Source organism: Otolemur garnettii, unplaced genomic scaffold, assembly GCF_000181295.1.
Source record: "Otolemur garnettii isolate 467f Iridium unplaced genomic scaffold, OtoGar3 scaffold00005, whole genome shotgun sequence".
Lineage (NCBI taxonomy): Eukaryota > Metazoa > Chordata > Mammalia > Primates > Galagidae > Otolemur > Otolemur garnettii.
This window is the reverse complement of record NW_003852400.1, coordinates 33,829,349-33,841,696: the sequence shown is the minus strand read 5'-3', so window position 1 is coordinate 33,841,696 and position 12,348 is coordinate 33,829,349. Positions and strand designations below refer to the sequence as shown.

Here is a 12,348-nt window from a genome sequence, read left to right as displayed (position 1 = left end):
ACCACAGCCTTGGCCTGTCCCAGTCTCTCACCTTTTCTCCTCCATGAGAGGGACCCACTTCCAAACACCAAATCAAATGACCTTTAACACTGCCAAGTTCCTATAACCTGCACTCCATTAAATGCCCTCTTTTTTTTTTGGCGCGGAGCTGGGTTTGAACCCGCTACCTCCAGTATATGGGGCCGGGGCCTTACTCCTTAAGCCACAGGCACCGCCCCACCCACTTCCAACTCTCTTTGGAAGTGCTCTAAACTTTCTCTTTGTTCATCCTAAATATAATCTCTTTGTTACCCTGCAACTTGTATAGGTTTCTCTTGCTTTCCATCCACACTGCCTGAGCCCCTCCAGTTTTATTTTTAGTTTCCACTCACTTTTGCTTTTGATCCCCAGCTGCCTTGGTTGAACTTTCTAGCTCAGCTGAGTAATCTAACAAGTCAACTGGGTTAGTGGAACCTGGACCCCTGATCCTCAGAAGTACTATTTCTTGTGTACTTTTTTGGGCTCTATTTTCCTGTGTACTGGGAGTTAGATCTATTCGGGCTTGAGTTAGATTCTGGTGCATTTTTTCTTTTTCATGGAGAAATAGTTTAAAGATGACATAGTGTATTTCCTATTGCATCATCAGAGGATGCATAATGTCTTCTGTCTTATGATGATTTTTTTTTTTTAAGGTTGAGCTTGCTTTATCGGGGACATGTAGGCTGGCCTGGAGGTAGGATGAAGATTTGGGCTGAGTATTTTTAAGGAACTAGGGGTTTGGGATCCTCCCATGCTGTTGAATGGGGTCAGCTCCAACAGCACTGAGAGACAATGGGGAGATGAGAAAGGGGATGAGAATGTGAGGAAAGGGAGGTGGTGGGGAAAAGAAGCAGTGAAGGGAAGAGGTGGGGAAGGAGGAAAGGGAAAGAGGGAAAGAGGAAAAGGGAAATAGGGCCTGGCGGAGCTGGAGGCAAAGCCAGAGGAGATCAAGTCAGCAGCACAAGAGGATCAAAAGGGAGCCTCGTGTGAACGGCAGGCAGCTGTGAGGGCCCGTTTCAGCTGCTCATAGGTTACAAACATCACCACATTCCAGGAACCCAAGCGGAGAAAGGAGGGCATGAACCTAAGGGAGAGAAAATACAGATCACTGGGGGTACTTCCATCTCCCGCTTCCCCTACTAGGCCAGGTATCCAATCCAACCCAATTGCTCTGTCCCAGAGGAGGGTGGTAAGACTCAATGAACTGGGCTTCACAGCTGTGTGGCTATAAGCACTGATCTTCTGAGTTCCCACTTTAACATTTATAAATAGTGATAACAGCAATTCTGGAAGGAAGCAATTAAAAGGATGAGTAAATCCTGGTGAAATAACCAGACCAGGATCAGAAATAGATTAACACTTGGTTGCTACTCATTTCTAGCTGGTTCTCTCCCACTTGTGATAGGTATGGATAGCCGGAAGGCCTAGACTTGGATAGGGTGGATCAGAGGCTCACCCTTTGTAGAAGGCTCAGGGCCCCTCCTTCTGAAGCATGGTAAGGGCACAGTGGCCAGCACTGCTGTACTGGCCCGGGGCAGAGTTCATGTATCTCGTCTTGACCACGTCCACAGGGGAGGCAATGACAGTGGTGCAGAAGCCCGCCCCAAAAGTGAAAGTGAAGTGGCAAGGGAGGTCATCTGTCATGAGGTTGGCCTTCAGGAGAGCGTCCTTGATGAGGTCATAGGTCACCAGCTCAGCACAATTGGCAATGGCATTGACATTGGGAGAGGTCCCCTTTCCAGAGTCCCCAGAATCCTTCCTCTCAGGCGATGGTCTCGTAGGCATTAAGAGTGCTTTAGTATCTCCGACCACCTCCAGCCCAGGCCTGAGCTTGGAACTGACCATTCCCACATCCGTGGGCTGGGCCACAGCCACTGCCAGGGCACCTGTGGTGCTGCCTGCTAGGAGGCGGCTCCAATTGCTGGCATGCTCAGAGCTATTGGTGTAGAACTGCTTGACAGAGTCTAGAGGCCAATGCAAACAGAGGCAAAGCTCATCTGGCACTGCAGGCCAGCAACCAGCCCGTTGTAGAGGCTACAGGGGCCCTCAGTGGTCAGGATGGTGCCCAACACACCACGGTACTGGGCACTGACCGCAGCACACACTGGCCCCTGAGTTTCTCCTTGGATCTGCAGCCAGACTTCAGCAGTATCCTGGAGAAAGGTGATGAGATCTGCAATGCAGGCAGCTGTTCCAGCCCCTAGGAACTTCACAGTGGCAGGAGGGGGTACATCTGTGGCCTTGAACCCAATCATGATGCTGATTTCCTGCTACCTCCCAGGAGATGGAGAAAAATTGGAGAAATGGGCACCCTCAATCAACAGTAAGACGAGAGAGAGGAACTCTGCCGGAGTCCGGCTTTCTGAGGTCTCACACTGAGATGTATCCAAGCTCAGGCATAAAAGCATCCCATTCTTCAAAGCTGCCAGCGGCTATCGTGGGCTGATCCCCTTGATTTTCCACAGAAAATGGCTGAGAGACGAGATACCTAACGATCATACTATGTGTCTGGGCGGCAGGGAGAACACGAGGGTGCGCGCGGCTGTGGCTGTTGGCTGTGGCTGTCGGAGAAAGGAGGGAGCGCTGACGGGGACGGATGCGAAGGCGCGGGAGCCCCGGGCTGCAGTCTGTCTTATGATGATATTAAGATTGATGAGTAGATTCAGAAGATGTCAGCCTGACTCTCCTTCCTCCTCATTATAACTTTATCAATCTTCTACTTAAAGATTTTAGCAGCCTCTGATGCTTGCCTAGTTCCTTTACTTCATTAGGGGATGTAAAATGGCAACTTTCATTCTCTCTACATTGATTAGCTACCATTTTCAAAAAACAACTTTTCTTGTGAGTGATTCAGCTAACCATAAATATAGTTTGTACAGGGAAAAAGAACAATTGTTTTACTTTTCCCCTTTATTGATTCCTGTTTGGAATGGTGAGTTAGCTGGCACTGGAAACCTCCAAGGACAGCCAATACATTTTTGTTAAAGTTTTATTATAAATTAACAAAATACTACATATTTGATATATTTTAATTCATTATAGTCATTATTATTCTTAATCTGCTGTCATTATATTTCAAACCATAGACTGTAAAGCTTGTCTAAATTTTTTGTTCTGGAGGGCTAGTCCAGGCAATAGAGCAGAGATTCTCAAGATAACCTGTCTTTTAGACCATGGGGAGAGAGAGGTGATAATTTTAGTTTTATCACAATGGGCCTGTGCATGATGGTAAAGGGGTAATAGTGAGGCTATGGTAAAAGGCATGGCCACTGTGAAACTCTTTCTACTTTGCTGTAAGTTTGAAATTTTCCACAATAAAATATTAGGAAAACTGGGAAAACAAAAAAGATCTAGTTTTAAAAGTTGAGAACATATTGTAAGTTATAGCCCACACCGGGAAAAAGGGAGGTAAGGAATTTCTAAATTTGGGGTATACAAAAGGCAACATACATTGTATCTTTTCATTAGTGCAATAAAATTTTTAACAGTGGCTCTCAGACCTCTACAAATTCTGTTGACCTCTGATAGGTGACATTTTTCGCAAATTAAATCAAGACTATTTAACGATGTAGGAATAAAAGAATCTTGATTTGTTTGAGAAACACATTTGGAAAGTTATGATGAACTTTAATGGAAAACACACTTGTATAGAAGGCTAGGCATAAGATTGAAATTGATCATCACATTGTTTGTTTAGAAAAGAAAACATAACATTCAAAGAATATGTTGGAAGCATTGGATTTCTTCACATGAGAACACACACATTGAAAATGAGGAGGCTTGGATACAGCATAAATTATAAACGACTTTTTTCTTCCTTTAAAACTTTTGAGCTTTAAAAATATACATGTGTTATTGAATATACTAAACGTTAATTAGAATACTTTTGCACAGGGACTGTCTCACAAAATAATAAAAACTTTAAAAAATACTAATGACAAGACTTTGGAAATGATTCTCCAAATGGAAAAATGAAATGACAGACAATTTACAGCAAGCCAAATATGTAGATTTTAGGCGGCAGCCTATCACTGCTCAGCGTGGGTGGTCTCCCCTTCCCAGAAGAGGGACTTGCTGAGCTTCCTGATAGAACCATGATGTACTCAGCACCTAAGGGGCCTTTGTGGGGGAAAGAAGGAGAACTTTTTAAAAAGTCATGGAAGGTCAAAGGAAATCATAGAGGAAACTTTGGAAACTTACATATACCAACCCATTTACCCCAAAGAAAAACCACACCTAAATTCTTCCAGACAGATTAGAATCTTTCCGATTTCTAAAGACCTCCTGAGAAGGAGTTTCCATTTCCTTGCTTTAGTGTTTAACAGACTTCATTCTCAAGAACACTGTTCTCGTGCCTGTGTTAAATCCCTCACGATACTGCCAAGACCTTTATTTGTTGTTACACTATCCTCTGCGGGGAAGGAGGGCAGCTGAGTGAGCTTGCTTCCAGAGCCCTCTCATCTCTTTCTACCACTCCATCTCTTTACCCCCTGCCCCCTGCCCCCTGTTTTCTACTCGTAATGTAATCTCAGTTTCTTTAAGGCAAGGATTGCAAATGCCTTGGGAGTCAGGCAAATAATAGTCAACTTGTAGGATTTAAGACTGCAGGGAGTGGTGACAATGTGAGAACCGATGCTGTTCTAAAGGCATTTAGATGTGTATTTATCAAATGCACTGATTAGGGCAAGTCAAATCCAACTCTGGGCTGAATCCTGTCTGAAAGGTGCCCACTTATATTCTGCATTACATCTTTCCAAAAAGGGTAGGACGGAATTTTGAGGTTGTATTTGCCAGTGTACACAAGTGAAAAATCAAGGTTTAGTTTACTTCTAGTAAAGATTTTTCTTGGTTGTATTCTCCAATGATATAGGCACTCTTATTATAACAGTTTCATCTGGACACATACATTCTGCAGAAGATGGTGATATACGAGATGGTCCCCAGTGCTCTTTGCCTCCTGGTATCCATACCCTTCCGTGCTAGCCCTGTGTGGCAAGTGGTATACAGCAAGAAAGTAATAGTGTGTGCCTTCTAATGCTAGCTAGGTCAGATAAGTGATGGAAACTTTCACCTTTGTCTCATAAATCTCATGTGGTGAGGACACCCAAATAGCTCTGGGTAGAGGATCTGAGGCTTCCAACCACTATGGCAGTCTAATGAGTGAGTGACCTTGGAACCAGTACCAGCTTTCCAATCTAATGAGTGAGCCACTGTGGAAATGGATCCTGAAGACCCAGTGGAGATTTCAGATGACTGCCTGACCAGGTGGCATCTGACTGCAACTACACGAGAGACAGCGGGTGAGCACTGCCCACAAGAGCCCTTCCTGAACATTTGACCAGCAGAAACTTGAGGCATAGAAAGTGCTTATCGTGGTTAAGCCAGTAAGTTTTAGGGGCGAATTGTTAGGCCAGTAGAGTGAGCAGGTTTAGAGCTGTACATCTGGGACTGCAGGATCTATCACTTCAAGTGAATAGGGAAATCAGTCCTGGTGACCCGTTCCTTGCAATTTCTTTGGCAAAAGCAAAGGGGATGTGTTCCTTCCTCTTCAGGAATGTGGAGCCAGGAATAATGTAGAAAGTGGATGATTTTATATGTATACATGTTACATTAGTTTTTAACGATAGCTCAATAATAGGTAATATTAATGGAACTGTTACAATGCTAAGAGCCCTACCTGAGTCACTTTCCTATGATTCTCAGAGTAGCTCTGTGAAGTAGCTACTGTTACTACATTTTACCAGTTTATTGTGAGGAACCTCTAAGGAGCTATGGACATAAACTCATGTCAAACCAGCTGTGATTTGAAAAAAAAGCTACCAACTTCCCCCACTCCAAAATATCCCAGTATTTTTCATGAAAGCAAACCCGGGTCATCTTCAAAATGTTCTCTGCATGGAGTCCTCCGTCTATTAGAAGTGGATGTTTAGCAGCTGTGTTTCCGTACACCTCCTGGTGAAGTTACTGTGCCTGTCATGGCCAGCCACGAAAGGGAGTGTCAAAGATCTGTGACTGCAAAAGGTCCCACTGCTGGGTCTGACCTCCTTCTGGGTCCTCAAGGAAGCCATACTTCCCATGCATCATGCCTTGCCAATGACAGCGTGTGGCAGGGTCACGTAGACAGCCCTGTTCCTGAAGAATGCAGGACTCCTGTGAAGGACTCCTCAGTGGAACGCTTACATGGATCAGTTGTGCAGATCTAATGTAGATCATTGCTCCTATTGCCAATAACTGTATTTTTATATATGATAAGAAAGCAGATTTTAAGTCTCTTTATCACACACACAATTGTACAACTTATACATAAATCATTACATCATACTCTTTGAATGCATGTAAGTTTTATTTATTAATTGAACATATTAAAACAGAATTTGCAACAACAACACCTGCCCGGCAGCCTCGCTCTCCCAGCTTTCCTTTTTTCTTGCCTCTCTCATTCACCTGTGATCACATCTGCATCACGATCTGACCACAGTTTCTCCTGTCCCTCCCTGTCTCTCCCTCACAGGGGACGGGTGTTGTTGCCCCTAATAAATCTCTCACACAGCTAGTCCGATCTTGGCTTCTGCTTCTCAGGGGGCCTGGACTAACACCCACATAAATTGTCTATGATTACAGTGTGTTAAGGAAATGGTATGAACAAACCCAAGAAGGTTTGGGAGGACTTAAAAGGTAAGTATAATTTGGCTTAGGCAAACCTAGTGCTGTAAAAAAAAATCAAATAAAAAATTATTTATAAAGAGGTTAAACAGAGACTTCTTCATAGCAATAGATGTGTCGACCAGAAAAAAGAAGATGCATAAGGATAAATATATATGCTGTTCTGACTGAAGCTGATAGATTTGCTCTTCATCTACTATAAAGAATAGCCACAGGCAAATGTTTTTGGTGCCCTGCTTTGCCTCCCTTTGGCCAACATCAGATTTTAATTTAATTTATTTTATTTTGAGGCAGAGTCTCATTGTCACCCTGGGTAAAGTGCCGTGGTGTCATAGCTCACAGCAACCTCAAACTCTTGGGCTCAAGGAATACTCTTGCCTCAGCCTTCCTAGTAGCTGCAACTACAGGTGCCTGCCACAGTGGCCGGCCATCTCTTCTATTTTTAGTAGAGATGGGGTCTTACTCAACCTCAGATTTTCGCTGTCCCAAAGGCAGCCAGTTCTAGATGAGTTCAGACTCATGCTGCCAGCGTCCTAACTCAAACACATGCCAGAAGTCAGCTGCCATACTGGGGTGTGTGCGGGAAGGATATGGGATGCCTGGTTAAGTTTCAATTTCAGATAAATAATGAATGATTTTTTATGTCTCATGAAATAGAAAGTTTCATGATAAGAAAGTCTTTACTCATTGTCTAAAATCCTAACTTAATCAACTGTCTTGAATTTTATGTGGCACCCCTATGTGAGGGTCTCTACTTTTCTGTTTCACAGCTTTCTTTGAAGTCATGAGACCCTTTTCAGCCCTGTGCACAAGCAGCCCAGCAGTGTAAGGGAGTTTATCCCTCCCAAGGGAGTAGCTGGCCTTTGAATGGAGAGCGTGGGTATGCTGTTTCTCAAAGGTTCCAGCAGCATCGCTCCTGCTGTCTATGGCAGCCATCTCCATGGTGTTCACCAGTGCTGGCCTCTCCTTCCTTCTCACTGTCCCCGCTCCTTCACTCTGCTTCCTGTGAGTGCCCTTCAAACACATCTAACTCCAGGTCCTGGGACCTCCATTTGGGGGAAACCAAATTATGACAACACATTTGTGGCTAGAGGCAAGTATCAGCAATTCCTTTCCCCCCCAATAACTTAAATTTTGAAAAATGAGTTTACAGTAATAAATGGTTACCTAATTACATGAAGATATAATTTTAGAAGTAAATTAAAAGTTGGTCAATTTACCTTTCAGAAAGGAACATTTTCCATGTTTGACTATAGCAAAATAAACCACTTACTCATATTAACATGGTAAAAAACATTTCTCATGAAAACCATACACTAATATTATGGATGGAGAGACTAAAGCTGATCAGATCTATTTTTTAGCATATATACTTTAAAGACAGTAATAGTTTTGTTTAAGGAAATAATAGAAAGATAGTTTGCATACACATATTTGTGGTAGACTTGGGAAGTTTGTGATCATAGGTTCTCAAATACTTCTGGTCATCAATATAAATACCGTGATAACATTCAAGAGTTACATTTATTTTTGGCAGTCTTTTGCATTTCATCAACCACAGATTTCAAGTACCTTCAGACCCTGCAAGGCTCTGCATAAAACAATCAATCATCTCCTCTTGGCTGTTTGGCAGAGACAGTCAGAGACTTGTTCTGTCATGAACTGAATTAATATATATTCATAAAGCACAGAGAAACACTTCATTGTTTCAGATTGTTTTGTTATTTTAGAATAAATCATAAAGGCACCATCCCACTCATAGCTGGTAAAGAAATATTTGTCCTATGATCCTCACCTTTACGGTTTGTAGTGTTTTAACTTGCACAGTTTAGCCCACATTACATGCTTTTTATTTATAGTAAATTGCACGCTTTTTAAAAAAGTTCCATGCCTCTGTTACCTTCTATCAGCAAAACTTGAAAACATCTAAGAATTGAAGTGACATGTCCCTAAGTCAGAATGATTTGATTTTTACAGACAGAGGGACTTATGGTGGAATGGTAAATATAAGGAATTGTCCAAGCTCCCAAATTCTTTATGGTCCCTCGTTCATTTGTTTTGTTTTGTTTTTGTTTTCATTTTCTTGAGACAGGGCTCATTCTATCACCCAAGCTAGAGTGCAGTGGCATCATCAAAACTCACTACAAACTCAAAGTCCTGAGCTCCAGCCATTCTCCTGCCTCAGCTTCCCAAGTAGCTTGAACTATAGGCACACACCACCACATCTAGCTAAATTTTCTATTTTTTTCTAGAAACAGAATCTTGTCCTTGCTTGGGCTGGTCTCAAACTTCTGACTTCAAGCAATCCTTCTGCCCTCAGCCACTTACAGAACCAAAATTACAGGCATGAGCCATGGCACCAGCCTCCTTATTTATTTGTGAAAACATCTCAAGAATCAGGGTGGTGCCTGTGGCTCAGTAAGTAGGGTGCTGCCCCCATATACTGAGGGTGGGAGGTTTGAGCCTGGCCCCGGCCAAACTGCAACAAAAAAAAGCTGGGCATTGTGGTGGGCGCCTATAGTTCCAGCCACCAGGGAGGCTGAGGCACGAGAATCACGTAAGCCCAAGAGCTGGAGGTTGCTGTGAGCTGTGACGCCAGAGCACTCTACCAAGGGCGACAAAATGAGACTCTGTCTCTAAAAAAAAAAAAAATCTCAAGAATGAGCTGTAACTGCAAAATATTTATCCTGCTAGTGTATCTGTGTGAACTTCCATAAGAACCACTGTAACATAAACAGCATGAATAAAATTGTAGTACCTCTGATAAACAGGACACAAATGTGAATATTCATATTTCAAGCCACCAAACTTCCTCACTTTCTCTGACTTGCCTACATCAATGTAATCACATGCTGCTAAAATCTTATAAAATCCAGAAAACTAAAGTGCAGGGAAATAAAATCCAGAGACAACAAATCCTAGACGCATAAAAGCCATAGCACATTCTCCGTCGCTAACAATGTGGTTCTCAGAAAAGACAGTTTGTTGGATCTTCCCTAAGAATTATGTTCTCAGCAACAATACTTGACTTAAACATTTACTGTCTTGGATTGTAACAAAGACTATTTGTTTGGGTGGCACGGTGCCTACTTAGAACTTAGCAAAATTCTTGCCATAGGGATCAACAATGCTTAGAAGGACCAATGTAAATGCAGCTCCGCACGGGCTGGAGTCGGATTACTTGGGTTGAATCCTGGCCCTGAACATATTAGCTGGTGAACCCAATTCATTTCATTTTTAACCCTAGATTTTCTCATCTGTAGAATACAGATGGTAGTATTTATTTCACTATTATGAAAATGCATGCTAGCAAGTGCACGAATCTGTAAAGTTTTGTTATTATTTTTATTATAATTATTAGTCAGTGTGCTTAGCTGCAGAAAATGCAACGTGTCCCATCTACATTAAACAGAAAAGGTATTTTTTTTTTTTTTTTTGAGACAGAGCCTCAAGCTAGTCCCCTGGGTAGAGTGCTGTGGCATCACGCTCACAGCAACCTCCAACTCCTGGGCTCAAGCGAGTCTCCTGCCTCAGCCTCCCAAGTACCTGGGAACACAGGCGCCTGCCACAACGCCTGGCTATTTTTTGGTTGCAGCCATCATTGTTGTTTTGGGGGACCTGGGCTGGATTCGAACCCACCGCCTCAGGTGTATGTGGCTGGCGCCTTAGCCACTTGAGCCACAGGCACCGAGCCAGAAAAGATATTTGTTAAAGGAACCAGGTGGCAAGTGGATTCCAGGGGCAGGAGGAACAGAGAATTAGACTTGGCAGTGACATAAAAAGGGCAGCACTTATTGTAGAGGCTGTTGGGGAACACAGTGGAGCTCACACGGGAGCCACATATACTGTGGGGCCCCATGCAAGATGAACAAAGATGGGGCCAATTGCTCAAAAAGTAGAACAATTTCCCTTAACTGTACTAAACTACAAAGCTTATTCTTTTTTTCTGTAGTCTCTCTCAACTTGCTATAGGACTTCTTATTTGCTGTTTCATGTTGTTCTAAGTAAATTAAAAACTTAAAAATGTATAAATAAAAAGGATGGTATGAATTTTATCACTCTTTTTTGTGCTGTACAAGGCTAGTTTTAAAATGCAAATATAAGAGCACTTACCATGTCCCACAGGGTTACTGAAATCGCCTCAATGCTTATCTCATGGTTCGTATGTGCGTATGTGTTTTGTTCTTACCAGGGAGTAGACACCACACAGAACTAACTCGGCCACTTGCAACTCGCTCCTTGATATGTGGGCATGCTACTACAACCCGGGGAGGAAGTAAGGACTGAAAATAACGGAGCTACAGCTCGCCGAGTTTTCACCTTCCTTCTGTGTGAGTGGTTGGCTACTCTGGGGAAGTAACGACAGAGAAGAAAAGATAGGATAAGGTTCCATGGTAGTTTGGTGTTTCATAGAAAAACAGGGCCTTGGTTTCCCTGTTGGAAGGAAGTTCTGGTTCAAACTGAGACGTGTCAGGGAGAGAGGGGATTGGAAGGCTCTGTTCAATAAACACTCATAAGCCCGAACGAAGGTCTCTGATAAAATGAGAGACTGAAAAACCAGCCCAAGCCATTTAGAACCTGGATGGCCATGAAAAACAATCTCAGGTCACCTTCGCTGCTCATTATACCCCGCTCAGAAAGTGTTAGCACAGCAGAAGAAACTCCCACCGGCACCATTTACAGATGCCACGGCAACTCCTGGAAGTTACCCTAAATGGTTTAAAAGAGGAGGCACCCTCAATTCCGGGAAGTCCCACCATCTTCCCAGAAATCTTATGAATAATTCTTCTTCTGCTCAACATAAAATTAAATCAAAGGTATAAAATAAGATGTTGGAAGCTCTCTAGAGACTACTCTCTGTTGCTTTGAGAGATAGCCATTGCTCTGTGTATGGACCAGTTTCCTTTTTTTTCTTTTCTTACTTTAATACATTTGTTTTTGCTTTACTCTGTTGTCTCACTCTTGAATTCTTTCCTGTGTGAATGTGACAATCCACTTGGCCTTCAAACGGACCCTAGTCCTGCAGTCCACTTTCCTGTATCATCAGCACCCTCCACTCACCCCCACTTACTCAGTAGTGGAGTTTGTACTGGGTTTGAGCCTCGTTGAATTCCCGCACACCAAGGGTCTACTGGAATGCTGCGCTCATGGGGCAGTAAAAGTTGTAGGCAACTGAGCAGTAAGGGACTGGGGTGGACCCATTTAGTATTATTAAATTATTACCTTCTACATATTCTGGTTAGGGATTCCTCCAGGGACTTTGCTTTTAACCCAGAAAGGCATATGCTTGACTGTCTGTCTGCTTCTTTCCGAGAAAGTAAATGCTAGTGGCAGAAGATGCACGTATTTATTCTGCTTTAAGAAGCACGTATACAGGCTGATGAGGCTGAGCAGAAAAAACGTGTACTGCATACAAAGTCATCACTGTCCTGTTAGGCATAAAGAGCCCAAGAGCAAAAGTCCTCTGACATAGCACATCGTATCTTCATGATCCAGCACTAAAAAATGCCTGTTGGCAGCCACCCATCTTATCCTATAAAGTCAATTTAATGGAGAGCTGTACTTTTTCACTCAGTTCCTAGCGACCCTTTCTTGAGACCTGTCATCCATAGTCACCTTTGATATATACTGATGAGTCAAACCGATATTGAAAGGTGCTTCCTCTCA

The 12,348-nt window shown here is 43.0% G+C and overlaps 1 pseudogene; it reads right to left on the bottom strand.

Moving 5' to 3' along the window:
- Positions 1-945: 945 nt before the first annotated feature.
- Positions 946-2,376, bottom strand: LOC100947610 (annotated as a pseudogene).
- Between the last annotated feature and the right edge of the window lie 9,972 nt (positions 2,377-12,348).